The 25,090-nt window shown below is 48.8% G+C and overlaps 1 long non-coding RNA gene across 1 annotated transcript; it reads right to left on the minus strand.

The window, feature by feature from the left end:
- Window positions 1-2,839: 2,839 nt before the first annotated feature.
- On the minus strand, window positions 2,840-24,549 carry LOC129563202 (uncharacterized). Its single transcript, XR_008687317.2, has 3 exons — window positions 23,844-24,549; window positions 21,431-22,849; window positions 2,840-3,664 (listed from the first exon to the last, which is right to left on the minus strand). It is a non-coding gene; the product is annotated as an uncharacterized LOC129563202 (long non-coding RNA).
- Window positions 24,550-25,090: the final 541 nt, after the last annotated feature.

Genomic DNA, 25,090 nt, shown 5'->3' on the forward strand with positions numbered 1-25,090 from the left:
AGTCAGGCCATCTGCTAATTGCCACAGGCAGCATTCCCAAGATGCAGCGGGCTGCCTGCGCTTGGAGGCCGACTTCAGGTGGTGCATTTGCCATGGAACTGGCATTGCTTCTTCCGACGAATGTTTGGGCAGACACCCCCGCCAGGCCTTGGGTGGGGGTGAGGTGGGGAGGAAGGCTCAGGAGGGTGCAGGGAGATGGGGAATGGACTCGTGGGGGACAGAAGGCCCCTCTCTGTGCCCATAACCTTTCTTTAGAGCAGCGGTTCTCCCTGGAGGCAGGGAGGTGATTCTCCATCCTGCCCACCCCCCAGCCTGGGGCACTTGGCAATGTCTAGAGGTATTTTGCATTGTCACAGCTGGCAGGGAGAGGGGATGGCTACTGGCTTTTATTGTGCAGAAGTTGGAGATGCTGCTAAACTTATCTGACAATGCACAGAACATCCCTCCTCCCCCAACAACAGAGGAGTAATCTGGCCCAAGAGTCAACAGTGCCACAGGTGAGAAAGAAGAGAGAAGAGGCTGGAGCAGCTGGTGTGGGGGGGCCTTGTGTTAAGAGGTGAACTCACGTGGGCTTCCATGAGTCCAGGGACGACGGTGCTTCTGCAGCCTTCTCTCCCTTTGGGTCCTCACGAGGAGTCACAGTTCTCCCTGCAGGACCAGTCCTGCTCCTCGCTGCTCATCTCCACCCATGCTTCCATATCTGGGGCTGGGGGGCAAGGTCTTTAATGCTGAGAAAACCTCTTACCTTCTTTAATTTTATTCCCTGTCAGCCCAGAGTTTCAGAGGGGCAAGGAAATGAGGGATTTCTTACTGTTTTTCAGAAAACACTACATATAAAGGAATACTTTTTTCTTTTATCTGTATATGTGCTTAGTCGCTCAGTTGTGTCCGACTGTTTGCAACCCCGTGTACTGTAGCCTACCAGGCTCCTCTGGGGATTCTCCAGGCAAGAATACTGGAGTGGGTTGGCATGCCCTTCTACAGGGGATCTTCCCAACCCAGGGATTGAACCCAGGTCTCCCACATTGCTGGCAGGCTCTTTACCATCTGAGCCATTAAATAGTATTTAATAGTAGTCAATACCATGAATCAATTGCTTATTCTGTACCGGGAACTTTCACATATGACGATATGATATCATTGTCACAATAGCCCTATCAGATGGGTAATGTTATTGTATTATTACTCCTTGAGAAAAAAGAAAACAAACCCAGCTGAAGTCCAGATGAGTTTCTTAAATTGCTCAAGATAGAGAGGTAGGAAGGGGCGGTGCTGAGATTGGAACCAAGTCTTTGCCCCCAAATTTGTAATTATTAATAGAACGCCCCTGACAATTTCTCCTGCAGGAAATTGGTGTCACAGAGGAAAGGGACCATGGGGCTCTCATGTCTGTCTGAACTGTGTCAGTGGGTGTGGTTAAGGGTGGGTGGGAGTGAATCTTTGGGCAGGTAACCATGGGGAAGGGGGGCCCTACTAAAGAAGAGGCTACTAGAGGACAACGCTGATTTTTGTGCAGGGATAACTAATACTACAGTCAGCCTGAGCCTAGGAAGCATCCTCTTTTTCCCCCCAGGCCCACGTCCTAACCCTGGGGAAGGTGGGTTGTGCTATCTAGCTCTGGGATTGATTAAATCGTCTGAAGGGAAGGACCAGGGTGCCACCCCCTGCCCAGAGAGCAGCCATCCAGCCTTGTCTGTCCGGGCAGCCAGCGTTCATCTGTCCATCCGGGGAGCTCTGGGCTGCTGGCTGCTGCCTAGGAGCTTGGAGGCTGCAGAAGGCAGGCGGTAAACAGGAAATGGTTAAGTAAGAGCAGGTGGAGCATGCTGGGTGCTTGAACAGGGCAGGAAATAGCTAAGCGGCTGAATGGACTCAAAAGAATGCCCTGCCCTCCTCCCCGAAGCTCTGGCAAAGGCGCTGTCCACCCACTCCTCACTGGCCGATGCTTCAAGGCGCTGGGTCTGGCAGTAGCCTGACCCCCTGTCTCCCACCCCTCAGCTCTGCAGGGCCTGGAGAGGCAGTCCTGGGAGGAGAGGGGCCCAAGGAGCCAGGCTATCCAGCCAGGACTGATGGGGCAAGAAGGAGGATGGTGTCCCTCCCTGGGCTGCCATCAGGCCATATCCAGTGGCCCAGTTGGGGGAGGCTGCAGGAGGTGGGCAGTCTCTCCAAGAACCAGAGGTTTTTCCCTTCTTTGAAAACAGGATCCGTTGCATTGACTAGGGCTTCTGTGAATATTATGTCTCACCCTGGATAAGAGCACACAGCCAGGCGTATGGCCTGAGATCAGGGAGGAAGGTTGGATGCACTGAGGTTCTCTCCCTCTGAACCTCAATGTCTCTCGTCTTCAGATATTTTCTGTACTCTGCCCTGGAATAAAGTCAGTGGTGCTCTCTTGATCCCCTCCTTCATGGGGACCTAACCTCATGGGCAAACAGGGCTCTGCTTCCTGGGGTCCTCTTGCAAGTGAGCTTCCTCCTCCACGGTAGATGGTCCAGTTGGTCTGGACTTGAAGCTGACACATCACTGTCTGAGGACCCCAGGCCATCTGGGTCTGAACCCCGGCTTAGGCCTCATCAGGCAGGGATTCCCACACTGCTGGACCCCCGAGGGGCTCGCAGGAACGCTGAGGCAGAGCTAGTCTGTCCCTAGTGCCAGTATGTTCTCTACCATGTGCCTCCTGAGAGCAGCAGTGCTGGATTAGGGAGTTGATGGCCTTGACCTCTGCCTGAGGGGGGTTACCAGTGGGGGATGAAGCTGTGCTCACATGTTTTCTTGACAGCTGTGGACTCAAGGGTCCGCTTAAATGATGATAATAACCCAGCTTTATTGGGTATTTGTTCTATTTATTACACATGTGTGAGTGCTAAGTCACTTCAGTCATGTCTGACTCTTTGCAACCCTATAGACTGTAGCCCACCAGGCTCCTCTGTTCATAGGATTATCCAGGCAAGAATACTGGAGTGGGTTGCCACGTCCTCCTCCAGGGGATCTCCCTGACCCAGGGATTGAACCTGTGTCTCTTATGTCTCTGGCATTGGCGGTTGGATTCTTTACCACTAGCACCACCTGGGAAGTCCTCTATTTATTATAGTAAGTATATATTTAAGTCAGATATGCAGATGATACCACTCTAATGGCAAAAAGTGAAGAGGAACTAAAGACCTTCTTGATGAGGGCGAAGGAGGAGAGTAAAAAGCTGGCTTAAGACTGAGCATTAAAGAAACTAAGATGGCACCTGGCCCCGTTCAGTTCAGTTCGATTGCTCAGTTGTGTCCAACTCTTTGCGACCCCATGGATTGCAGCACACAGGCTGTCTATCACCAACTCCCAGAGCTTGCTCAAACTCATGTCCATTGCGTTGGTGAGGCCATCCAACCATCTCATCCTCTGTCGTCCCCGTTTCCTCCTGCCTTCAATCTTTCCCAGCATCAGGGTCTTTTCCAATGAGTCAGTTCTTTGCATCAGGTGGCCAAAGTACTGGAGCTTCAGCTTCAGCATCAGTCCTTCCAATGAATATTCAGGACCCATTACTGCATGGCAAATAAAGGGGGAAAAGGTGGAAGTAGTGACGGATTTCCTCTTCTTGGGGTCCAAAATCACTGTGGACGGTGACTGCAGCCATGAAATCAGAAGATGATTGCTTCTTGGCAGGAAAGTGATGACAAACCTAGACAGTTGTTGAAAAACAGAGACGTTACTCTTCGACAAGGGTCCATATAGTCAAGGCTATGGTCTTCCCAGTGGTCACATGCAGTTGTGGGAGCTAGACTGTAAAGAAGGCAGAATGCCAAAGAACTGATGCCCTCGAACTGTAGTGCTGGAGAAGACTCCTGCAAGTCCCTTGGACAGCATAGAGATCAAACCAGTCAATCTTAAGGGAGATCAACCTTGACTATTCACTGGAAGGACTGATGCTGAAGCTAAAGCTCCAGTATTTTGGTCATCTGACGGAAAAGACGCTGATGCTGGGAAAGATCAAGAGCAGAAGGAGAGAGTGTGTCAGAGGATGAGATGGCTGGACAGCATCACAGATGCAATGAACATGAACCTGGGCACACTTCTGGGAGATGGTGAGGAACAGGGAAGCCTGAAATGCTGCAGTCCATGGGGTCGCAAAGAGTCGGACATGGCTGGAGGATGACCGAGCAACAACATATATTTAAATATGCAGCTGTCTTTATCTATACATATATTAACTCATTTAACCCATACAGCAATCCAAAGAAGAGGCACTTTGATTGTTCCTGTTTTACAAATGAGGAAACTGAGGCACAGAGAAGGGAAGTAACTTGCCCTAGTAGTGAGGCAGCCATGGGTTCAGGTACTCTGAATTGAGACCTGGGCAATTGGCTCCCGTCCACACTCCAGCCACTATGTTGAACTGCTTATGAGCCTTTCGAGGAGGCAGTCCTGGTTCCCCTGGATATTCCTAATGAGACCCTGATTCCTTAGGAGAAATTCCTTTTCTTTCAGGATCCAGAATGTCTGAACCTCCTTCTCTACCAGCTGAGGCTCCTGAGGGCTTTGATAAGAACCCCAGGGAAGAGGAGGAGAAACCTCTTTAGGCTGAGCTGCAAGTTTGGTATCTTCCACTGTCACCCACGTGGAGGCCTGAGGAAAGTACCACTGAGTCTCTTCATTCAAGAGCCATGTGTTGGCACCAACGTTGTGCCAGACACTGGGCTGGGCACCGGGAGGAGCCCGCTAAAGTAGACATGTTATGTACCCTGGGGTGTTGGAGGCCGAGGAAGAGACAATCAGATGTCTATTGACTGACTGTGGGAAAGAGGGAGATTTGGGGGTGGGAGCAGGGAAACAATGAGTGGGGCCCTCACTCTGCCAGCCAGCAAGTCAGGGAAGCTGTCCTGAAGGTGATCATGCCTTAGTGGAGCCTTGGAGGATGATCTGAGTTAGTCAGGAGAAGAGAAAGAGGTAGGGTGGCGACAGAGGCAGGGCCTTCCAGGCAGAGGTTATAGTGTAGGTAAGGACTTGCAGGTCTGACGTTGCTGGATGAAAGCAGAGAACATAAGTGTGTCATCATTCCTACAGGCAGTGTAATAGGAGATGAGCCAGTGGGATTGCATCACAGGACCTGCAAGGCCACATCAGGGCCTTGGGGCTTTGTTCAACCTCTGCCTCGTGACCTGAAAGACCATAGGACAGAGGAGGGCCTTGAAGGAAAACAGTGCAACTGGGCGGATTCATACTCCCTGATTATAAGAATCACTCTTAAGCTAGAGTAATCAAGATAGTAAATAGAACTGATGAAAGGGTGGACATTCAAAACAGCGGAACACAACAAGGACTGCACACATACATAGTTAATTTTTGACAAAGTGCAAGGGACATTCAAAGGAAAATGGACATTCATATGAAAAATGAGGGAAAAAAACCTTGGCCTATAACTCAAAATAAATTATAGGCCTAAATGTAAAACATAAAAGAATAAAAGAAACAGAAACAAAAGCATAAAAGAAAAAAAAATTCCCTAAAAGTATTAAAGAAGAAAACATGGGAGAAAATCTTTGTGATTTGTCTTTAGGCAATGATTTCTTATATAAGACACCAAAAGCATAATAAACTCATAAATGAAAAAGTTGACAAGTTGAACTTCTCAAAATTAAAAAGTTCTTCCTTTTTTCCCCAAAAGATACTGTTAAGAACATGAAAAGACAGGCCATAAACTGGGAGAAAATGTTTATAAAACATGTATCTGATAGAGGACTTGTATCTAGAATATGTTAAAAAAAACTCTCAAAACTTGATAACAAGAAAACAATCCAATTTTTAAAATGGGCAAACATTTGAACACACATTTCACTACAGAAGAGATAGAGATGGCAAGTAAACGCATGGAAAGATGTTTAGCATCATTAATCACTAAATTAAAATCATAATGAGAAACCGCTACATAACTTTTAGAATGTCTAACATAAAAATAAAACACACACACACACACACAAAACAAAAAACACACTAAAAAAAACAAAAACACTGATGATACCAAGGACTGGGAGGATGTGGAGCAACTGGAACTCATTCATTGCTGGTGGGAGTGCAAAACAGTTCAGCCCACTTTGGAAAACATTTTGCAGTTTCGTCGTCATCGTGAAGTCGCTCAATCGTGTCCAACTCTTTGAGACCCCATGAACTGTAGCCTACCAGGCTCCTCCCTCCACAGGATTCTCCAGGCGAGAGTACTGGAGTGGGTTGTCATTTCCTTCTAAAGGGATCTTCGAAACCCAGGGATCAAACCCGGATCTCCTGCATTCCAGGCAGACGCTTTAACCTCTGAGCCACCAGGGAAACCCCTTCATCTCCATAAGCAACCGCTTTCCCCAAAACTTGAATTTTTGAGTCGGGAGTCAGCGTTTGTCCCAAGATATACATCACATCCTTCCAAGTAAGGTCATAAAGCAGAGTAACACCTTTAAAAGCTCTAATATATTTTTCTGGGCCCTCTAAATAGTCTCCCGGATCCTCCTTGATTCTTTGTATTTCTTGATAAGAAAAAGGCTTATTAACTCTCATAGACTGATTATTTCTCCCAGTGGGTGCTTCATGAAGAGGCAACAGCTTGTGTGACTGTTCCTCAGTCTTTCCAGCTGCTCTTTGGCAGTTTAGTGTAAAGCTAACCATACACTTGTGGCCCAGCAATCCCACACTTGGGGATTTACCAGGAGAAATGAAACTTAGGTCCACACAAAAGACTGTATGCAAATATGTAACATAGCATTATTCATAATGGCCCCAAACTGGGAAAAAACCAAATATCCTTGGATTGCTGGATGGTTAGACAAACTGTTATGCCTCTTACAGTGGACGCTCACTATTCAGCCATGAAAATGAAACTGCTTGCACAGGCAATAACACAGACAAATCTTAAGTGGACTGTGCTAAGTGAAAAGCAGACCCTGGGGACTATGGACTATATGATTCCATTTACGTAGCATTTTGGAAAAGGCAAAGCTACAGAGATGAAAAAACTGGAGAATGGTTTTCAGGGGCTGGGGCTAGCGGCAGAAGTTGGCTACAAAGAACACTGGAGAATTTGGGGGGATGACGGAACTGTTCAGTATCTTCATTGTGGTGGTGGTTACATGGCTCCATACATTTGTTGAGACTCAGAACTATATGCAGTACATGGTTTTAAAATTTTTATTTTATATTGGAATATGTGCATGCATGCTAAGTTGCTTCAGTAGTGTCCGACTCTTTGTGACCCTATGGACTATAGCCCATGAGGCTTCCCCAGGCAAGATTATTGGAATGGGTTGCCATGCCTTCCTCCAGGGGATCGTCCCAACCTGGGGATTGAACCCCTGTCACTTACATCTCCTGCACTGATAGGCGGGTTCTTTACCAATAGCGCCACCTGGAAGCTCATATTGGAGTATAGTTGATAACAATGTTGTCAGTTTCAGGTGTACAGAAAAATGATTCAGTTACACATATATATGTATCTACTTTCTTTCAAATTCTTTACCCACTTAGGTTACAGAGTATTGAGCTGAGTTCCCTGTGCTGTACAGCAGGTTCTTGTTGGCTATCTGTTTTAAATCTAGCAGTGTGTACATGTCAACCAAAACTCCCTAACTATCCCTCTGCCTCACTCTTCCCCTCATAAGTTTGGATAGAATTATATTTTAAATGGAAGAATTTTGCTGCTGCTGCTGCTGCTAAGTCGCTTCAGTCGTGTCCGACTCTGTGCGACCCCATAGATGGCAGCCCACCAGGCTCCCCCGTCCCTGGGATTCTCCAGGCAAAAACACTTACTGTATGCAAATTATAAACATATGTATGTAAATTCAGTTCGGTTCAGTTCAGTCGCTTAGTCATGTCTGACTCTCCGCGACCCCATGAATCACAGCACGCCAGGCCTCCCTGTCCATCACCAACTCCCGGAGTTCACTCAGACTCATGTCCACAGAGTCGGTGATGCCATCCAGCCATCTCATTCTCTGTTGTCCCCTTCTCCTCCTGCCCCCAACCTTTCCCAGCATCAGAGTCTTTTCCAGTGAGTCAACTCGTCACATGAGGTGGCCAAAGTATTGCAGTTTCAGCTTAAGCATCAGTCCTTCCAATGAACACCCAGGATTGATCTCCTTTAGAATGGATTGGTTGGATCTCCTTGCAGTCCAGGGGACTCTCAACAGTCTTCTCCAACACCACAGTTCAAAAGCATCAATTCTTCAGCGATCAGCTTTCTTCACAGTCCAACTCTCACATCCATACACGACCACGGGAAAAACCATAGCCTTGACTAGACGGACCTTTGTTGACAAAGTAATGTCTCTGCTTTTTAATATACTATCTAGGTTGTTCATAACTTTCCTTCCAAGGAGTAAGCGTCTTTTAATTTCCTGGCTGCAATCAGCATCTGCAGTGATTTTGGAGCCCCAAAAAATAAAGTCTGACACTGTTTCCACTGTTTTTCCATCTATTTCCCATGAAGTGATGGGATCAGATGCCATGATCTTCGTTTTCTGAATGTTGAGCTTCAAGCCAACCTTTTCATTCTCCTCTTTCACTTTCATCAAGAGGCTTTTGAGTTCCTCTTCACTTTCTGCCATAAGGGTATTGTCATCTGCATATCTGAGGTTATTGATATTTCTCCCAGCAATCTTGATTCCAGCTTGTGCTTCTTCCAGCCCAGCGTTCCTCATGATGTACTCTGCATATAAGTTAAATAAGCAGGGTGACAATATACGGCCTTGACGTACTCCTTTTCCTATTTGGAACCAGTCTGTTGTTCCATGTCCAGTTCTAACTGTTGCTTCCTGACCTGCACACAGGTTTCTCAAGAGGCAGGTCAGGTGGTCTGGTATTCCCATCTCTTTCAGAATTTTCCACAGTTTATTGTGATCCACACAGTAAATTACTGTATATAAATTACAAACAATAAAGCTGACTTTTGGGACTTCTCTGGCAGTCCAGTGGTTAGTAGTCTATGCTTCCGCTGCAGGGTACATGGGTTTATAGGTTTAATCCCTGTCCGGGGAACTAATATTCTGCATGCCACATGGCCAAAAAAGAAATAAATCTGATTTTAAAAAGACACAGTGCAACTAGGTTTTAGGACAGAGGTGTGGAGACCCACCTTGGGTCTGGTTCCTGTTGCCTTTCTGCCTCCTTAGATCCCGAACTGCCCCTGAGGGCCCCAGTAAGCTCTGATAGACCTTACTCTCCTTGTGTTCCAGGACCAGAAAAGGAACTATTAAGGAGCCTCTGCTTTGCATATTGAGACCCTTCTTTTTATTAAATGCAAGTACCCCTGGGAAGGTGAATAGCTGAAGTTGAGAGAGGCTGTGGCAGAGTTGTTGGCAGGGAGTGGGGGAGGGGAATGGGAGGGTGGGAGAGGAGTGGGAGGTGGGGGTAGTGTCAGTGTGGTCGGAGGACCTGGCTGTATCCATGCACTGTGAGGACGCTGGGGCTGGGGCTGGAGGATGGGCAGAGACCCCAACCTCCCCCATCATGGCCTTTGGCTTTGTGTACACAGTCCTCCCTCCCTACGGGGCAACCACAGGCTGGACGTCCTCCCCCCTTCCCCTCCTCACCTTCCTTCTTCACCTCCTAATTATCCAATCCAAGTACAAATCGCCCCGACAAGTTTGGGTGATTCTTTCTCTCGGGCAACCAAACACTAAAGGCCTCAGCATCATTTCCTGGTATATTTCCACTCCTTTGGGTCCTTACGCATTTCTGTCCTGTTGGAAGTTTCCTAGCCAGGGCGGAAAGCAGGAGGCCCTGAGTACGCACCGAGGCCCCAGGCTTCAGTGATCTTGAGTCACGAATTACGGGGTAGGCACCCCACTCCAAGTCTCCTGCCTGGAAAATCCCATGGATGGAGGAGCCTGGCGGGCTGCAGTCCATGGAGTCTCTAAGACTCGAACACAACTGAGCGACTTCACTTTCACTTTTCACTTTCATGTATTGGAGAAGGAAATGGCAACCTACTCCAGTGTTCTCGCCTGGAGAATCCCAGGGAAGGGGAGCCTGGTGGTCTGCCGTCTATGGGGTCGCACAGAGTCGGTCATGACTGAAGCAACTTAGCAGCAGAAGCAAGGTTGGTTAGGGCACCTGTTTTTCTCCCTTAGCTGGTACTTGTACATATATATGTATTTTTTTATATAGCATTTTCTTCAAATGTGCCATTTACCTTCCCAACACAAGGCCTTAATATATAGTAAACTTTCTCTCTGAGGCTCCTCCCCTTCTCAAGTTTAATTTAACCACCACTGACTGTGTCTTATTAAGTGCTTGGTGCTGAGAAAGCAAAAATAAATAAGACAAGGCTCCTTATGTTGCAGAAGACTTTGGCCTAGGGAGAATGGTGGTAATAGTGGTAATAATAGTAATAACAACAGCAGTGCAATGGCAGGACCATTTAAGGAGCACTTATTATGTGCTGGGCATTTATGAACCCAAAGTCATTAAAAGCTCAGTAGAACAACAAGGTTGTCATTCTTGTTGCTCCCATTATAAGTGAGGAAACTGAGGCTCAGGGAAGTGAAATCATTTGCTGAGCTGGTATGTGGCAGAGTTGGAACTTGAGTCCAGGTCTCTGGGTCTCCAAAGCCACTATGCCAAGAAAAGTCCCCCTTGCCCCATGTGAAGGAAAGTCACTTTCCAATTAAAACTATGGCTTGGTGGGTCCTTAATTGGACCTACCAGAGAAGGAATGAGAAACAAAGATAATGTCAGTCTATCCCATAGGATGCAGGATGCAAGCTGCAGCCAGAGACTGTGCCAACCTAAGACTGTGGGCAAAGGAGGGCTGGGCCAGGATGCTGCACACACTGGCTAGCCAGCCCCCTCCTTCCTCCCAGGACCCTTCCCATTCATTGCATCCGCAGGGGATGTTTTTCTAAGATGTGAGATACAGGACTGACTACTCAGGGGTGGGCAGAGGCCTCAGGAAGATACTCTGAGGATGAGCCCCCTTGACTTGGTGCCCTTGCACTTCATTTTTTGGATAGAGGTAAGACGTGTACCTGATGTTGAATTCACAGCAGACTGATAAGTCATGCTCTGGCTCCATAAGTCATGTTGGGCTCTGCTGTCTAGTAAACAGAAGATGATCACTCATGAACAATGCGGGTGTGATATTGTGAAATGTGACAGTTCATGGGCTGAGGGGTGACTCATTCCTGAAGGTCTCAAGTCAGACCAATGTTATTTCCTTTGGCTTCCCTTGGCCCTTACCCAGACTCTCTTAAACACCTGTCTCGGTTGCTAAATCAGGGATGCAGGCGCTGGTTGGTGAGCCTGAATCCCTGTAGGTTTTCTGGCCTGAGACCAGTTCCAGAAAGAAGAGGAGATGAGACAATGTTACTGGAGCAATACTTTCCCGAAAGGCTCATGGATTTAAGCAGGAAAAGGAGGCCTGGTGCAGGTGACAGGGCGCAGATTCTGTGCCCATGGAGAGAAAGAGGTGCAGTGTTTTGGCTGAAGCCAAGAAAGTTCAGAGGGAAACATAGAAAATAACATTCCTGAGCATGATTGGATTTTTCTTTGTTTTCCCTCTCTACCCTTCTTCTCATGAGTTGGATGGAGGAGAAACAAAGTTGGAACAAGCCCCAGGATAAAGGCTGGGGATTTCTGCCTACATTGCAGTTGCCTCCAAGGGAGACCTGGCCAAGTGGAGCCTGGGGCAGCCTGTGTGGGGCTTCCTATGGCCTGAGGGCATGCTGACACTCCTGGAAGACCAGAGCAGGGGTCCTTCCTTCTGGGAGGCTTCCCAAGGTGGAGTGTTCTTTCCCTCCCATCCTTCCTCACACCTTCAGCAGCATCCTGAGCTTTGGATAGACTAAGCAAATGCTCATTGAGGAGAAAAAGCCCAAAAGAGGGTGTGGAGAAAGACTCTGGGAGGGTGACTCTGGGGCAGTCATCAGGGGCTGGAGATGTCAGTGAAATCAAGTGGGGAAGCCAAGACTTAAGAGGGACGTTTGACAAACAGAGCAGGTCCAAGCGGAAGGCGCCAGGCCACACACAGCGCTCCTGTTTTGGTTCAAGATGCCTCCTGGCTTTAAGCCAACCCAAGATACACAGCAGTTATCCAAATTATCCAGATTATATGAACACACTGTACAAAGACTGACCCCTTCTGGGACCTCTAAAATCATTACTTGAATAGCACCATTTTAACCCCAGTAGTTCTGGGGGGAACATGTCTATTGTATGAAGCCTGTTGTTTGCATGTGAAATGTGCAAATGACAGCTTATTCAACTCCTGGATCTTGAGGAACATCATAAAGACAAAGGTTCAGAACCATGCTCTGATCTTTGTTTTGTTCCCCATCTCTGTGATTTCAGAAGTCCCGTGCCCAGGACAATGCGATCTACTGAGAGCCTGGGCTTCTGGGTTACCTGGGCTGCAGACATGAGTGGCAGCAATGGGAGTCCTGCTACTTATGGCTTGCTTGGTCAGGGCTGGGCAGTTTACTGCCCTTGCAACAGGAAGCTAAAATGATGGCTGGGTGGGCTTCCCTGCTTTATGGCACCAGCCCTGGTATCACAAGATGTAGCACTGGAAGGGGCTTAGAGGATCCCTCCCAGGAGTTCTTTCTATAAAATTCCGAAGGTTGCCCTGTGGGGTCCCGGGACATGGGTGGTATTTTCATTCTCAGTGCCCCTGCATCCTCCCCACCTTATCTGCACACTTTGCAGGCCTTCTGCAGTTTGCTCCAAACTACCTCTGTCTCCTTCACTTCTTTCTGGGGAGAGAGAAGTTTCCCCTCATATGTTCTACTGAGCTCCCCAGCTCAGGATGCAATGATGAGCGCATTCTATTGCAAGGCTTCCAGGAGAAGAGCCTGTCACTTTTCTCTGGTGGAATGGGATACACAAAGGCAGGGTCTGAGCCTGTGTAGCCTACAAAGAAGCTAGTGGTGAGGGTGATGGGGGTGTACCGCATGTCTGCCTCCTTCAGTCTCCTCTTTGGGTTTTACGTGCCCACAACTTCCAGATCCCTTGGCCTGGTGATCACTGCCTTGTCCCTGCCCTTCCAGGCTCATCTCCCCACACCTTCCCCTCCACCCACATTCTGTGTGCTGGCCCCACTGACTGCCTGACAGCAGCACCTGGGGAGGCCCAGGGAGCCTCCATGCCTTTGCACCTGCTGTTACCTCTGCCTGGAATATGCTTGTTTCTCTGATAAGCTCCCATTCCTCTTTAAAACTCAAGTCAGATCTCCCGCTATCGGGAGTCTTCCCTGGGTCTGAACAGAGGGAGTCAGGTGAGCTCAGTGCAAGTCGCCAGCTTCTTTATCTACTTACATGGTGATTAATGATTGGCTCTGTTGTCTAATTCCCCTGCTCCAAAGTCAGGAGCTCCCGCTGTATATGGACAGCAGGCACTCCATAAAGGCCACTGAGTCAATGAATGAATGAGAACACGAAACAGACATATCCTTGAAGGGGAAACCTGCCTCCAGGAACCTGACTCAGGATGTCCCCTCCAGAGGCTGCTTTTCAGGGGCCGCTTCTCTACCTCCTGTCCTCAGAGCTAAGCGAGGAGCTCCTCCAGCTGGGGGCCACCTGCCCAGCCTCCTCCAAGGACTTCTTCACTGTAGTTCAGTTGTGGCTTTTCTGGTCAGTCCAATGAAAGACTTGCATATTTGGTGGTGACTTCAAGCCTGAGAATGCCTGGGACTCAGGTCTGGATTAAACAGAAGGAAGGTGAAACTTACACTCTCCAGTGAAACTGGAGAGAGTCTGCTGGGGGTGGGGGTGGAGCGTGCAGCACAAACAGACAGGAAAGAAAGGTTCCGGGGTTTGGGGGTGATTCCTTTGGGAGGCAGGAAATAATAAGGACAGTTTATTGAGCTGAGTGTGGGTGGGAGAGGGCTGTGGGAGAGAGTGAGTGACCCTGTGTGAGGGTGGATGTGGAAGGAAGGGCGTGGGTGAGCTTCCACTGTGAGAGGGTAGGAGGGAGCAGGAGTGCGTGTGACTCAGTGGCCCAGCTGGTACAGCAGCTGAACCGTAAGTGCCTGCAAAGGTTCACCATGAGAGCTGGAGGAAAAAATTAATCAGGCACGCACAGGGGCCAGGGTCACATCGGAGGGACAGAATCACAGGGGCGGTGAGCATCCCCCCCACCCCTACCCCCACCCCCACACACACTTAGGATCACTAACTCAGGCCAGAGGCTCTTCAACTCTCAGACTGGGACTCCAGAAAAGACTGAGGAAGCAGGAAACAGACATGGGGACTTGGCCCATGTCAGTAGTGGTTCCGTTCACTCCCCGTTTCTTTACAACACAGCCTTCAGAGGACGGGAGTGATCTGGGGCTCAGGATAGTCCCCAAGCTACTGAGGCGTGCCTGTTTTCCTTACCTGCTCGCTGTCCCCCAGCAGTTGATATACTAATAGCCCCCAGCATCGCAGGAGGGGGTGGACGGGGATCCATTTGTTTTTCCACGGTTTGACCTCTGGGTAAAACTCTTCCCCAAAATGTGCCAGTTTAAGTGAAAGCGATAGATCAATCCCTTTGAAATGCAGAAGCAGCTTGGGGAAGCCCCCTTTGATATGCAGCTTGGAAACGGGGCCCTTAAAACCTGGGTTAATTCTCCCGCTTTATTGGAGGCAGAGAAAAGGGAAGAGGAGGAAACCCAGGGCCAGTCATTAAGTCTGGGCACTTGAAAAGCCTGGGGCAGGGGCCGGGCGGCGCAAAAGGATCACGAAGGCGCGACAGCCCTGGGAAAAGCATCCGCGGGCCCGGACCAACTCTAATCCCGGTTCCCACCCAGACAGATGAGAGCGGAGGGCGCAGGGAAGGAGGGGCGGGCAGGACCGGGAGAGGCTCTTGAGGGATGGGGAGGCGGTTGCTATGGAGACGGAGCAAGCGGCTCGGGGAAGAGAAAGCCAAGGGCCAGCTTGGCAATTTCCTGAAAGGAGCTGAGAATTCAAGAGAGTGTGTGTCCCATTCACTAGCCGGCTCCTGCTTTCAGAGGCCCGGGGGCGGCTCCTCCATGGGAGCCAGAGCCTCACTGCTTTCCTGTTCTCCCCCGGGGCCCTAGTCTGGGCCCTTCATTGGAAACATCTGCTCCTCGAAGTACTCCTCGGTGCAGGGCACAGGGCTGCGGAGGAATAGTGCCCGAGGGTGATTTGCAGCTGTCTTCCCCCATCAGATTCGTGGAAGGGAGTCAAGGCTAGGTGTGGAGACAGCAGAGGCCCCCAAGGCCCTTTGGCGCTGGTGGGGTGATCTTGCCGCCTGGATTTCAGGATGGTGCCCACTGTTAGCTCTACAGGTGACAAGTCCAAGTCTTTTCCGGCAGATCGCTCCAGCTGTGGACCTGGCACAGCAGCCCCAGTAACTGTGCTCTGTCTCCAGTTCCCTGGAACCTCTGAACATAGTCTCTACCGCTGGCAGCCAGTGCTGTGCTCTCCACACAGCGAGTGGCCTGATGATGAGTGGGGGCACGAACTGGGTGATGCTTTAGTTGCGGCCTGTCCACATTGCTCTGCTGGGGCTGTTTTTTGTTTTGATTTTGAAGGGGAGGTAATTTGGGTGGAGGATGGGAGCTGAGAAAGTAGAAACTTGGGCTTTGGAGGTTTGCTGCTCCCATCCAGAGAGGCCAGGGCAGAGGACACCTCACACACAAGCTCTTGTCACCCCAACCCTGCTCTGACCTTGCTTGGAGTGCTGAATTCTGGGGAACGCATTTCCATGCAGCTGGGCTGGCCTTCCCCCCTGCACTGGTTGTGGCTCAGTGGGTCAGGGTTCACATACACAGACCCTCAGGGTAAGCTTAGCTGCCGGTCACAGGAGACAGTTCCTGGGCCCCCAACACACTTCCCTCCCCATCCCTCCTCTTGGGAATCTGCACCCCTATCTGTTTGGAGGAGCTTCGCCTCCACCTCGGACTCCAGCCCACCTTGGACGGAGCAGGGGCCTCCCAGGGCTGCCTGGTTCTCCCAAAGCCTTTTCCTGTGTCAGGACCACATGCTGACCATTGCAGGGCTCAGTAGTTCCAGACAAGGAGTCAACCAAACAAATCACAGAAGTAACTCCTTTCAGGTTTTTTTAACTCAGGGAGAGCTGGGAGCCCCTGAAAGGCAAGGGCAAGGCAGCGATTCTTTTGTTTGCCACCCCCACTCCCAGGGGAGGAGAGAGAGGCGGGGCAAAGGACCCCCAGTGAGCCCAGCTCCCCCAGAGCTGCTGCCACCTCTAGTCCCTCTGCTGTCCTGGGGTGGCTCCGAGGAGGGAGGCTGCCCTGTGCTGTATCACACCTGGCTCATCTAGGCTCCAGGTTTATGAAATTAAACAGAGAGCATCTCCCTGGAGCAAAAGCAGCAGGAGCTGGGCGACACCAACTCAGCTCCGTGGTCTTCTAGAAACCCAAGGCAGAGGCACCATTTGTTCTCTTTTCCTTTCTCCCTGATTTCAGGGAAGGGGGGTTTGGGAAAGGGGGTGGGAGTCAGGCTCAGAGACTGCCGGCATGGATGCAGGGGGATGAAGAAACAGGGGCAGGCCACACGGAGACACAGTCCACCAATGGCCCCAGAAAGAAAAGATGATGGTTGGAAAAGGAGGAGGTGTGTGGGCACAGGGCCCAGAGAGAGGAAGGGCACAGAGGAAAGGCAGACCACCTTGGCCCTGGAATGTCAGAGCCAATCCCGGTGCAAAGTGAGTGAAGGCCAAACTCAAGGCGTCTGAGATGTTGTCTGGAAAAGATCTGTGATGGTGGTGGAAGAGAGAGAGAGTGTGTGTGTGCGTGTGTATGCGCATGTGTGTGCGTGTATGTGTGCGTGTGTGCAGCAGAACAGGAGGAGCCTGTGTACACACACACACACTCACAGCTATAGGGTAGCCCTGCGCCAGAAACTGCTACATTCCTCTTAACCCCAAAGCCAGCCCTCTTTCCAAAATGCTTTCTCATTATTTGCAGGCATATTTTCCCCCACCGTGCTCGGCTCTTGTTTCTATATTGCTATACGCTTGCTGCGGCTGAGACCCTTTCTTCCCTGCTCTGTAATGCGACTGTAAAACACCTGCATTTTATTAATGCTGCCTGGAATGGGGTGGGCTGGGCCCCTCTGCGTGCCCCCCAGCAATCCTCCCACCGCGCTCAGTGAAGCAAAGCACGTGGGTTAACCCTGTGTGGTTGGGTCTCTGTCCTGGAGACATGAGTGTCCATGAGGGGTGCAGACATTGCAGAAGACTTGGAGTTTCTTGCGACTTCTAGACAGATGGGCAGGCATTCTGGGATCTCCCCTGACTCCGCACTTCCCTCTCCTGACACTTTTGGCCCGTTCCTCTTACCACTGTCCCTCAGTTTCCCTTTCCAGAATATGAGGACACCATTCTGTCTTGAAAGGAATCCTTGCAAAGTTCTAAGAGGAACTCTTCTAAAGGCTGGCCCTTTAAGCAACTGTTCCATCCTTTAGGAGCCAGTGGAACTAAACCATTCCAGAAAAATAGCTCCTTTCCCCTTTAAAACATTTTAAATAAGGAAAGCGTACAGAATGTAAAAAGGCCTCATATTCCTATCACCTGAGAGTCCTGTTAGCATTTTTTTTAATGCAGTGCATGTACATGGCTTAAAAGAAAAGGACCATAGGAAGGTATATCATGAAACTTAAGTTTCTCTTCTCTTAAACCATAGCTGTTCCTCCCCAAGGTAATGATTGCTAACAGTTCCTTGTATATTCTTCAGGGAAAGAGTTTAGATGTATGCTGACATCTTTTTTTAATTAAAAATAAATCTAGAATTCTTGCCATATCAGCACATGGAGACCCCCTTCATTCTTTTTAATAGTTGCATATTAATTTGTCATGTGACTATACCATAATTTATTTAACCAGTGTCCTAGTGATGGGCACAGAGGCTATTTCCATCTTCTAGCTTTACAAACATCGTTGCCATGAGGATCTTTGGTCATATGCCTTGGGTGTATATATGTGAGTATATCTTCAGGGAAGTTCTTACCAGCACAATACAGGGTCAAAGGACATGCTCTTTTAACAGTCTGTCTACTCTTTTTTTCTAGAAAAAGGTTATTTCTTTTCCTGTCCCCTTTCACTTTTGGTTTTAGCCAGGCAAACTCCTAGTCATCTGTCAGAACCTACCCAGCTCAAATTTCCTGTCCTCCCTGAAGCCTTCCCGGATTGAACCAGGAACCCACTGGCTCCCTCTTCCATGCTTCCTTAGCCCTCTTGCCTAAGCCTGATTGCAGCTTCCATCCTTTAAAGTGTCTGTTCTCCATACAGGATCATGATGTGAGCATAATGACATTTTTCCTGGGGCACAATGCTTTTTAAAATTTTTCTTCATGCAGTTCCACTTCTGGGTATGTAACCAAAAGAATTGAAAGCAGGGCAACTGAACAGATATTTGTACACCCATGTCCATAGTAGCAGTAGTCACAATGGTCAAAAGGTGAAATTAACCCACACATCCATCATGAGTGAATAGATAAAATGTGACATATACACACAGTGGAGTATTATTCATCCTTTAAAAGGAATGTAGTTCTGACACATGCTGCATCATGGTTGAAATGAAGATATTATGCCAAGTGAAATAAACCAGTCATATAAAAATGACAAACATTGTGTGTGATTCCACTAATATGAGGTACCTGGAGTAATCAGATTCATAGAGGCAGAATGTAGAATGGTGGCTGCCAGGAGCTGGCAGGAGAGAGAATGGGGAGATAGTGCTTAATGGGTGCAGAGCTTACACTTGGGAAGGTGCAAAACTTCTGTAAGTGAATGGTACAACAGTGTGAATGCTGCTGAACTGTAAATTTTAAAATGGCTTAAGATGGTAAATTTATTGTTATGTCTATGTTACCACAACAAAAACTTTTTTTTGTATGAAAATATACCATCTTAAAGACTCAAAGTTCCTGGTAAGCTCTCTCTGTGGGTTGATGTAACCATCTCCTCACCTCAAGGCAAGGCTGACCTATTCAGGATTGGAGAGTACTTATCCTATTTTCAGATATTTCCAGGGAAGGGAGCCCATTGCAGTGTTAGGCAATCTTTTCCAGTGTCTCAAAACCCCAGACATTCTTGGTACCAGACCTTTCCTGCTGCACCTGAAGTTAATTTTTCCTTGGTCAGTAAGTGCTTTGTCAGGCCCTGACTCTTCATACACTCTAAGGCTCTGGTTACATTATCCCCCAGCATCAGAGCTGAGGGCACCACGGCATAGGCTGCTGAGTGGACTCTGAGGGCCTGCTCGCTTCTCACCAGCATGATGGACGGACGTTGCTGGGCTTGAATCCTAAGCATAATACTGGAGCACAGGACTCCTCAGCCCTGGAAGGTAAAAGAGATACCCCCCTCCCATCTCTCACCTCATTTGGGGTGTGTGTGTGTGTGTGTGTTACTTAGAGCTTTTCCCTTTTGGCTCTCCAGCTGCATCCTCTGTTGAAGTCCTTTGGCTGACAGGATAGAGTTCCCCAAAGGATGGAGGTTGAGTTAGTTGAGTCATTTCAACAGCCCTTGAGACTCTCCTCTGACCAGAGACTGCCTCCTGTCTTAATCAGCTGCTTGGAAGGTGTATCTGGCAAACTTGTTCCCCACAGCCTGGAAGATGCTGACTTTTGCCAACTTAGAAACATCAAAAGGTTAGTGAGAGAAGAATAGGCTGAGAAAGACCTCATCACCTGGGTGCCTGTCAACCGCAGGCTTGCAAAGCTGCAAGGCCTGGCGCGGCTGAGAAGTGTTGTTGTCAGGAGCTGGAAGGAAGCGGAGGCTCCTCTGCTGTGAGGACCTGCCCCCAGCCCCCTTCCGGGGCAGAGAGATGGGAAGGGGTGAAGCTACATGGCGGCCCCACGCTCAGTGATTCAGATGTCACTGTCACCACAAAGGGAAATCCGTGGGGGGCGGTGGGCACCTCCAGAGACCTCATTCACTTGCGATTCAGGGAATGAGAACATCCCCCCTGTGTTTGCATGCCAGGCCTGACAACTAACGGAGCATTAGTCAACAGTCCTGTGCTGACGTTTCTGATTTCAAGTCTTGGTTTACATGAAGGACCGGCCTCAAGAAGGAGCTGAGCTTTGAGGAAGACAGCAGCCCTCAGGAACTTCCTGCCTCTAAAGCAGGGTCCCCGCAACTCAGTCCAGGAACCAGGGCTTGATGTGGGCTAGCTTGTCCGCATCACCATCAGCATAGTTTGTGCATCATTAAGCTGCCATGGTCCTTTCTGTGTGCCAATGAGCTGGAATGTCTAATGGAGGGGATTCCAACTGCCCTGCTAGAACTTTCATTGTGGTCAAGGGGCTTGCCAAGTGGTCCTAGTGGTAAAGAACCTACCTCCCAATGCAGAAGACATAAGAGATGTGGGTTTGATCCCTCAATCAGGAAGATCCCCTGGAATAGGAAATGGCAGCCTACTCCAGTATTCTTGCCTGGAGAATCCCATGGACAGAGGAGCCTGGTGGGCTACTGTCCATAAGGTCACAAAGAGTTGGACATGAGTGAAGTGACTTAGTATGCAAGCATGCAGGTGGCTAAGGGGCTGTCCTCTGTCCAGAAGCATTTTGGAAATGCTAGTATTAGTGTCTTCTTTTTTAAACATTTCAGTGCATTTATTTTTTGTTGTATTTGCTCCTATCCCATCCCTTTGGAGCAGAGACATCACTTTGCCAACAAAAGTCTGTATACTCAAAGCTGTGTTTTTTTCCAGTAGTCATGTACAGATGTGACAGTTGCACCATTAAGAAGGCTGAACGCCAAAGAATTGATGCTTTTGAATTGTGGTGCTGGAGAAGACTCTGGAGAGTCCCTTGGAGAGCAAGGAGATCACACATAAAGGAAATCAACTCTTTCCAATATTCATTGGAAAGATGGATGCTGAAGATGAAGCTCCGATACTTTGGCCACCTGATGCTAAGAGCTGACTCATTGGAAAAGACCCTGATGCTGGGAAAGATTGAGGGCAGGAGGAGAGGGGGCCAACAGAGGATGAGATGGTCTGATGGCATCACTGACTCGATGGACATGAGTTTGAGCAAACTCTGGGAGATAGGGAAGGACAGGGAAGCCTGGCATGCGACAATCCATGGGGTTGCAAAGAGTCAAACGTGACTTAGCTACTGAACAACAACAAAATCCCATCCCTCAACCCACAGAGTCACCCAGCCAAGGAGCGTGTTTCTGGAAACTCAAGAAAGCACCTGCTACAACAGATACAGAAAAGGTTGCCCAGGTTTCATATGAAGAAAAAGACTAAATCTGTGTTCTCCACCTTGGAATTCCCAGCATCTTGCACATTGCAGGCATATAGAGGCTCTGACTAATAGCTGATAGCTCTCTCAGGGAGGGACAAATAGTCACAGAGTTCAGTTGAATTGCCTAAATTCTACAGCAAACCAGCAGTGATGCCAGGGAGGAAAATCTGCCTACCCCTCATAGGCTGGTCCTCTGAAGGATACTGCTGCATCCTTTGAATGGCTTTAGGTGTCAGTTAACTCACCCAGGGGAAGCAGTGGTCAGGGCTGGGTCTCAAACCTCTTGGACAGGAAGGGCAGGGCTCAAAGACCTGGAAGTGCTGATTTTGGTAACACTGGGGCCTTCCTGCAGCAGTTGGCCTGGGGATTGATGTGGTCCTTGGAGTTGGAGTTCCCTTGGCCCTAAATTGCCAAGCAGCCAAATTAGGACCCAGATCACTAGAGGTGCTCCTGGAAAGGGTCTCCTCCCAGCCTGGCCTTGTGGAGCTGAGGCAGGGCTGGGCTCTTGCCTCTAGGACAGGCTCCAGAGAGCCCAGAGCAAAAGCAGTACACCAGTCTGTTCCTCCCCTGGAGGCCTCTGTTCTCTTTCCCAAGGAGAAGACTTTCGGCTGCTCTTTTTTCTTTTGGTCAATTGGGTTCAGAAAGCCCATTCCCCGTGGACAATGCTGATGGATCAGAATGTGAACAGGAGGGAAATTGTGACTTTGCAAGAGTGCCCTGTGCTTGGACTGACCATCCTTTGGGTCCTGGTCCTGAGAACCCAGGGCCCAAGGGCGTTGACACAGAGGCCCAGCAACTGAGCCAGGCTTTAGAACACCTTGGTTTGCCATGCCTCCGTTTGCCCCACCAGGAGCCTTGCCTCCAGGGGTTTTGAAAAGCTAGTCCAGGAAAATTCCTGAGATGGCAGGCAGCTCTGCTCCTTCCCTAGCCCCTGCTCTGCAGACTTCCCCAGAGTCAGAGTCCTGCCACATAAATTCTTGTTCTTTCTGTGGCCCACATAGCCTAGGGCACATCGGAGGCTGGAGACGAGGGTGGTTTCGCTGAGGCCATCAGAAAACCTTCTGAAGCTTGCTTGGCCACTGGCTGGGCCCATGGCACGCTCATGAAACTGGTGTGGGTCACCACAGGTTCTCTGTGGGACACTTAGCTCACCCCCTTAGTCTGTCAGAGGCCTGCTTCAATGTCACTGTCCTTTTCCTCTTCATTTTCCCTCTCCCCCCGGGGCTGTCCTCTTCCTCCCCTCTCCTATCTTCCTTCTTCTTTCTAAGCTCTCAGCACTGCATAACTGCCCGGACTTGGAGACCTGGAACATCTCACAGACCCAGCTCTTTTTAAGCCGGCTCCGTCGTTGTGGAGAATCTGAAGGCTTTTTCTTTTAAAGATAAGCTGGGGAGAGGGTTAGAAGAGTGCTGAGAAGTTACGCCTGTTTCTTCTTTCTTTTCCTTTCCCCCTCTGGGGCTGAGAGACCAGATTTTTTCCTTTTTTTTTTTTTTACAGTACATTTTGGCAGGCCCCATTTTTTTTCTGACAGAGAAAAAAAATAACAGGCATATTTTGGGCGATTACTCAACTGGGGTCCTTTGTGACAGGATATGCAGCTGCGTGACTAATGGAGCTGGCTTTCTCCTGGTTTCCTTCCCCTTTCAGAGCTCTTGTTTACTGCCCTATACAGGAAAAAAAAAAGCCATAAGTTACAGATTTTTATAAAAAAAAAAAATGCCTTGTGAGATACTCAAAGGCAATAAATCCTTTGGATAGTCCATTTCCAGGGCTGCAAACTCCCCACCCTCTCCCACTTTTTCTTTTCAAATGTTCAAACTCTTGACTCACGACATGTGAATCTTCTCCCACCCCCACGTCCCTGCTTTCTTCTGAACATATGTCCAGCAGATCGGCTGTGTGAATGTGTATGTGTGTGAGTGTGTGTGTGTGTGTGTGCAAGATGGAAACCATATTTTTACTGCTTAACTCAGCAATTGCTAAAGGAAAAAATAATGACTTCCAGGGGCCTCGGGACATTTTTTCCCCAAGGCTTTTGTGTTTCCATAATCTATGACAATTTTGTGGTGTAAGCAAAAGTTATTAGGAAACATGGAACGAGCTTAATGGGGAAGGGTATGTTCTTCATGGGGAGGGACAGTCTCTTTGTAGAGGAAATCCAGATTTGGCTGGCTTTGGATTTCAGAATCCTTGGACTTCCCGTAGAAGTTTTGGAAGAAACTCTCTAACTTATAGTGTTTGACAACTGGAACTAGCCGTTCAGTTCAGCTGGCTTTTTATTTCAGAATGTGTCTGGCCTATGGAGGGAAAAGCTGGCTAGCAGGTTGGGTTTGGTAGAGACAGCTTGGTGTAGATGAGGTGCTAGATTTGTGGTTGAGTGATGGATCAAGCCTAATGTGATCTGGGGCAAGTCACTTAATATAAGTCTCAGTGGCTTCTGTGTTAAAATTAGGAATAGAGTCCCCTCTCCTCTGGGCTGCTGGTGAAAAGAGTGAGATGGCAGAATTCCAAGGCATGGGGAGAACTGGACACAAGTACACAGAGATCACTCCTAATTTTTCCCCTTCCAAAGGGCCGAGTCAGGCTCTCAGAAAAGGGGAGATTCTCGTTCTCTGAGAATTACAGTGCCAGGTGGGGAACAGTAGAGGGGTTACTTACATGGGTGCCCAGGTCACAGGTGGGGCTTCCCAGGTGGCTCAGTGGGTAAAGAGTCTGTCTGCCAGTGCAGGAGATGTAGGAGAAGGAGGTTTGACCCCCTGGTTGAGATCTCCTGGAGTAGGAAATGGCAACATGTTCCAATATTCTTGCCTGGGAAATTCCATGGACAGAGGAGCCTGACAGGCTACAGTCCATGGGATCACAAAGAGTCAGACCCCACGAGTGACTGAGCTTGCACACATCAGGTCACAGGTATTCCAGGGGTATTTCCAGGATGGTATTGCCTTCAAGTTTACCCACGCCATGGTCATCTTCCACGCAGTTAGATTTATTAATATAACTTCGATCACATTCCATTTCTACTCAGGAAACTAACTCAAATCCAAACAAAAGGCACTACAAGCCCTGCCTTGACTACTTTTTCTTTGGTAGTTAACTCACCCTTTGCACAGACTCTGTCCTGGTGAAGTGAATATGGACCCAGGTTCCTCTAACTCCTGGTCCAATATTTTCTCCAGACGTTGTTTGAAGGCTCATCTGCTCCTTTACTTTCTATTGCTTTTCGTGTTCCTCTCTGTTAGACCTTGCTCACTTGTCATTTCTTAAAAGATTTCATCTAAAACTTAACTCCTTCTAGATTCTCCATAGATTAAGAACCCCTCGAGTAGATGCTCCACACCCTTTGGAAACAACGTTATTCACTTCCCAGGTCTCAAGTCTAATAACCTCAGCTAAGGCAGTTGACTTGATTTCACCAGAGGATAAACCGAGGCACCAGCCAGGGCGCTAACTGGCCAGGGATGTCACAGCAGATTCTTGAGACAAGAATAGAAACCCCACATCCTGATTTCGGCTTGCCTGGAGTTTAAAGAGGCACCTTAGCTTGGATATCCCAGAATAGTTTCTCCCTGGCTGACCAGCTGTGAAGTGATGTGTTGCAAGGGTTATTTTTTGCCTTGGCTTAACTCTTACAAAAACACCCCAGACTCCTAAAATCAGCCTAAGAAAATCCATTTCTCACAATGTCATCCGCTTGCCAAGTTTAAACCTGGTATATTACATCATGAACGCCTTTGGGCCTTATTCTCAGCTTACAGTGATGCTCAGGTATCTGAATTAAGTTCAGAAATCACAGTTTATTGAAGGAAACAGATCATTAAGTCACTCCATTGGACTGAAGCCGTGGACATTGCTTGTTTGGAGAAGCTGAGCACTGAGTGATGTTCTCTTAATTCCTGTGAACCTGG

The sequence above is a fragment of the Moschus berezovskii genome, chromosome 9 (genome assembly GCF_049115385.1).
Source record: "Moschus berezovskii isolate FMDL1 chromosome 9, NW_MosBer_1.0, whole genome shotgun sequence".
NCBI lineage: Eukaryota > Metazoa > Chordata > Mammalia > Artiodactyla > Moschidae > Moschus > Moschus berezovskii.